This window comes from Amblyomma mixtum, chromosome 8, assembly GCF_055824585.1.
Source record: "Amblyomma mixtum isolate Tamu chromosome 8, ASM5582458v1, whole genome shotgun sequence".
NCBI lineage: Eukaryota > Metazoa > Arthropoda > Arachnida > Ixodida > Ixodidae > Amblyomma > Amblyomma mixtum.
The window spans coordinates 69,064,138-69,070,137 of NC_143019.1; positions in this window are offsets into that span (position 1 = coordinate 69,064,138).

The window sequence follows — 6,000 nt, forward strand, 5'->3', positions numbered from 1 at the left end:
CAGCGCCGTGGTGGCTCAGTGGATACGGTGCTCGGCTGCTGACCCGAAAGACGCGGGTTTGTTCCCGGCCGCGGCGGCTGAATTTCGATGGTGCGAAATTTTAGAGGCCCGTGTACTGTGCGATAGCAGTGCACGTTAAAGAACTCTAGGTGGTCGAAGTTTCCGGAGTCCTTCACTACGGCCTCCTTGGCCTTAGTCGCTTTGGGACGTTAAACCCCATAAAACATAAACCAAACCTTTTTTCTCCATTGTTTACTGATCAGAATGCTGTTGTGGAGTTGAGTTGTTAGCTACTGATGTAGGTAACCACGTACACTAACATCCGCAATAGGTATCAATTGCTGCCGTAATCATTTTGATGGTTTAGGTTTGGTTTGTGGGAGTTTGACGGCCCAAAGTGACTCAGGGTATAGGGACGCCGTAGTGAAGGGCTCCGGAAATTTCGACCACTTTGGGGTTCTTTAACGTGCACTGACATCACACAGTATAGTAATCATTTGGAGTCCAGATTGTCCAGATCAATGTTCTAATAGAATTTTAGACGAAGGCGTGCAGCCTCATTCCTATACGGCATGTTTTCGTGCGGAAAAATAATGACCTCAAGAGAACCGTGTGGCACTCTTGCCCTCTGAAAGGGTGCGAGTTGGAGAAAACTCTCCGATTGTAGCCTGGGCAGCAGATAAGAGGAAAAACTGCATAAAATACATGCTTAAGTTTTAAGTTAGCATTGTTCTTGGATTTGAACTACGATCAACTGTTAAAACATTTATTTTTTGATGAAGATTCACAGGAAATTTTACAGAAATTTTCCGTATACATATAGCAGTCGTGCTTAAGCGTCTCGCACAGCATAGTGCAATTTAGTGTCTAGGTTAACTAAACTCCCCGGTGACTTTAACGGCTGAAAAACTAGTTATAAATAAACCGCGCTATTATTAACACTTCAGAGGGGAACACAGAGCCGATACATGCTGTTCTGGATACATTGTAGTGTGTAAGCCGTAGTTGAAGATAGAAACTGAGAAACACCAAGATTATGTAGACAGCTTCTCGACTCTCCAGTCAAACAACTTTATATTCATGCCCCTACAGCCGTCCCAGTGACCGCCAGCATACCTGCATACTCTACAACCAAAAGACTGCAATATTTAGGCATTCGCAATACAATCGATGACTTTGCCTTGTCTTCCACGAGGAAGAAGAGGCAAGGGCAAAATCCCTCGATCGTATATACGGTAAAAATGAAGAAACTCTATACACGGACGCCGACACCCACCGTACGGCAATGATGGAGACGGCGGCAGTGGCTGACTGGGAGGAAGACACAGTCACCAAAGCCAAGAATGTGTCGATGAATGACTCTAAAACTGTCTGTTGCAACTATCCACAGGAACGCATCTCCCTTATCGCGGATAGCATTCTACATCGCATGCATCAAATCCTGAAAACCCTCCTTATCTGGACTCCTGAGCATCCGTTTCTTCGTGGCGATGTGCGTGTTCATGACACTCCGAGAAGTCAAGCTCCGGGCGCCAATGGTAGGCCACCGCACAGGAGGTGGAGTGCATCCCACTCACCTATTCGCCGATACCCCAACGTTGCGGACTCTTCCGAAGAACATATTCACCACCTCTCAAAAAAACTCCGATGACAGAAGGTGGCCTCCTGGCGCCAAATCGAAACTAACACTTTCCCCCATCTTAAGCTTCATCATCATCAGCCCAACTAAGCTCACTGCTGGGTAAAGGCCTCTCCCATGTGTCTCCAATTAACCCTGTTCTTTGCCAGCTGCGGCTACCGTATCCCCGCAAACTTCTTAGTCTCATCCGTCCACCTAACTTTCTGGCGCCCTTGCTACGCTTGCCTTCTCTTGGAATCCACTCCGTTACCCTTAAAGGTGCACTGAAGAGGAATCTGAACTTGTCTTTTTGCCGCGGGAACTCGATCTACACGTTCCTAGCATTCTTAGAAACTGCGACTTAGTGCCCTATATGGCCGATTTCCCAAAATAAATCGAATTAACGTCCGGCTCCCGCCCTTTTTTTTTAATTCACCCTCGTACGGTGGGCGGAGTCGACCAACGCGTGGAGTGCCTTTCACCCAGTCCCGTGGCGGCTTGCCGCTCTGCCATCGGCGGAGTAATACGTAGTAGTCCGTAGTAGCAAATAGCCCGCGCGTATTTTCATTTCTGCGGGCTTATTTTGCGGCTATATTATCTGCGAATGAAACTATTTATTCATGGAAACCTAAAAAACAAAATATAGTGAAAGCAAAGCCTCCACGGAGCTGGCTGAAAGGAACTTCACGCGTTGGTCGACTCCGCCCATCGTACGAGGGAGAATTAAAAAAAAAAGGGTGAGAACCGGACGTTAATTCGATTTAATTAGGGAAATCGGCCATACAGGGCAATAAGTTGCAGTTTCTAAGAATGCTAGGAACGTGTAGATCGAGTTCCCGCGGCAAAAAGACAAGTTCAGAATCCTCTTCAGTGCACCTTTAAGGACAAGCGGTTATCTTTTCTTCACATTACATGCCCTGCCCAAGCCCATTTCTTCCTCTTGATTTCGACTAGGATGTAATTAACACCACACGCTACCCGCTAATTACCCTTTGTGCGCGGCACATCGAACCCTCCACCATTCCACATCAGAATGCCAGAATACCCCTCAGTACCTCCCATACCCCACCCCTCTCCGTCGCAGCGGGTAGCCGTCCTGCCTAGCACAGCCCTAGACGACCAGTGTGACCTGATCGCCCGGCCTACTGAGATACCTGCGCCATACGTGGCCGGGCTCTACCCTCTGGGTGGTCTCCCTCCAGCCTTTGCTCACACTAAATTTTTTTTTCACCCAATCTCTCTCTCTGGCCCATCGTCAAGTGACAAATGTGTTGTGGTGTGCTTACATCTTCCCAGTAGGCCAGGCGAGGCCCGGCGTCCGGGCACCGGGCAGGACCACTGAAGAACGCCACTCCAGAGTTCTCAAGAAGAAAAATTCGGGCTCGCGCCCGTTTCATACTGTTTTTTCTGAGACAGCGCACACCATTAACCAGTCACAAGGCTCTACGCTCAAAACATCATGGTTATTGGACCACATTAGAATTTGCCAAGTGGCGCAGTGAGGTCCTAAAAGCTCTCCTGAATTGGTGTGTCGGCCCTAGAGGGAGCCACATATCACCTCCCTCTAGGAATAAATGTTCAATATATACGCTGCGGAAAACACGCGCCTCGTAACACGTGCAGCAAAACAGCAAGCACATGTGGCAAAGTAGCCACAAATGCGGCGCACTTCAGGAGGATCCTGCTGAATCTACTTTTGCCTTAATAGTAAAAAACAATAGAACGCAAATCCGAGCAAGAAAGAGGGATAGTTAAGAATTTGATTCACTATTTCGTAGTATCTGACCGGAATTGACAATGCAGGAGGGATCTATATGACTACGCGTCACATCGGCGACCCGTGGGGGACGTGACTGAGGGTGGTCATGGCAGCCTTTACTAATCACGCCACCTGTGGTGTTCACCTCATGCGTAGAATTAGTGCGAACTATGTCCTCTACGCAGAACAAGCCTTTGATAGGTGACGTTGGGAACCAATGAGCTGTCTGCATAAAATCTCGTGCACTGAAGGGCTCCGGGCTAATTTCGACGACCGGTACCTCAGTGCAAAGTGAAGACAAAAGTGTTTCACAACAGTGTCGTTACGAGGGGATTTGTCTAGGATGAACATGAACCATGGCACTAAAAACCGGCGAGTTTCCCAGCTATCTACGCTTGCGTAGCGTGGCACCGCCGAATGCAGCGCCCTCATGCGGCTGGCCAAACGGAATATTGCTATGCAGGTGGGCCTCAGCCATTAAGGCTGTTGAGGCGCCGTGCACGGGCACTTTCGACAACAACCCATCTCCTATGAAACCATCGCTTATCTAGGCTCATTGTCAGACAAATGAGTTTTCAAACTGAACATGACTCCTAGAAAAATGCACTTGTGCGCTGCTATGATAGGTGCGTCGTTTAATGCGCCCGACACGCCTGCGGCTGCGCACCGAAAGGGCATATTACAGCGAATCTTCGTACTGTACATATGTTCATTCTTCAATGCTGCCGACACGTATCTTTGTCACTTTGCGATGCGAGACGCAACGAGATTTATCTCAGTTGACCGCATCTTGGCGGAGCTGATTCTACGCCGTTCCAGAATGTTGTGGTAACTTTGCACGCCGTATCTCGAAAGTTCGCTATCCGCTTCTGATTGAGCACGGCCGAGAGCGGCGGCCTTTTTGTTCGACGACCGCCGAGCACCCTTGTTGCTGCGCCGCCGCCAAGCCATTGAGTCCATTGTGGGCGCAAGTCAGCACGAGTAAAGATTTCGTTTAGAAGTCATTTTCGCTGTCTGCCTGCTCCTCGGACTGCAGTCACCACTTCGTGACAACATAGTGATCGCTGTTGAGAGTGGCACTTATTTCGGGTGTATTGTATTTCCTGGAGTTTTCTAGTCCTGCGGATGGACGGAAAGTGGATGCATTTGTGAATGAAGTTGACGAACATTCCCGTGTTCTGTGTGATAACCACCCCATTCTTTTGGTACGTGCCGAAGGCTTGGAATGAGCAAGTTCTGGCGCCACCTTCTGTGCCTGCTACGACCGACACCCTGACGCCAGCCCCAGAATCGGCGGCTTGTGACCGTCCAAGTGCGGCGGAGACTCTTCTGGAGGTGTATGGCCCGGCGACGACATCTGATACTAGGCAATCTAAAGAATCTTTCCAGCAACCGATGTCACGTAAAGGCTCCGCTCTCCACAAAGGTATTTGCCAGAAAACATGGATGTCAAGCTAACACACTAGCCTTTCTTGTGAGTTTGGTCGGACAGCTGTCGAATCAAGAAATTGATCGCAAGAGCAGCGAAGAATGGTCGCAGGTTATATGGATGACGGGCAGCGAGGAAAAGGCTTCAAGAGCGAGACATGCGCTATCTCCGTGCCGCGACAGCGACGGCCATGAACAGATTCGTGAACCACGTGACGGTCACACCAGTTAGATAGAAGGAAACGTTGAAGAGCTTGATAGAAGCGCTCGAGCGATGGGATGCGCTTACTTGGTCGTATTGCTGGAGCCAAGCTTTCATGTCTTCTGCGCTCAGGCCCGCGAAAATGGGAGGGTCGCGCTGATGGTTGCTGACGGTCAAGAAAGACGTCCCTATACCACGGGGACAGTGGCTGTAGGGGATTCCAGACTTTCGGAGGAAGCATGGGAGCTGAGAGTGTCGGTAAAATAATAATAACTGTCGACGGGTCAAAGCCATGCGGATCGATCGGCATGGGATCGAGGGAGGGGAGGAACGATTTGCTGCCGTGATCAAGCACGCTTAAGGGGCTAAGCAACCTGGCGACGTCTGGAGGGGGGGGGGAGGTTGGATGGGCCGGAGGATTCCGCTGAAGCGAGGAAGACTGCGTTTTGTCCTTTGCCCACTGTCATTTTATGCAGGTTCTGTAATGAGCCGCATGTCTCGGAAGCTTTGTCACAGTTTCACCATGTCGCTGCGCGGTGGCGGGGGCTCCTTGTTGCGTGTCTCGTACGGCTTGGGGGCTTGCCACTTGGGCACTTAAGTGAGCTTGTTGCGCCCGAAAAGTACGAGGCCGGCACGATGAAGGAAATGATTGATTTACTGGCTGGAGTGCTAGGATGTAAGATAGCGTGCAGCCGAAAGGTGCATCTCGCCGGCACGAGAGTCGAGCTCCATTCGGAGGAACTTCGGCGTCATCGTCTTCGGCGGCTGGTGCTCCTCCTGCGTAAGGCCGCCGCTGCTGCTACAGTAGGCCCCCCCGCTAGTGAAGGAGTCCGGTGAATCTGGGAGCCGAACGATACCTTCCGCTGCTGAGGGGTAGCTGGGAAAAATGGCGGAGGAGGGCAGCCGGCCCGTTGGAGCAGGGAAATCACGCATGTAGAGCCAGTGGTTGGGGCGTCTTCAGTGAAGGCTGACTTCAAGGGGTCGGTTGAAATG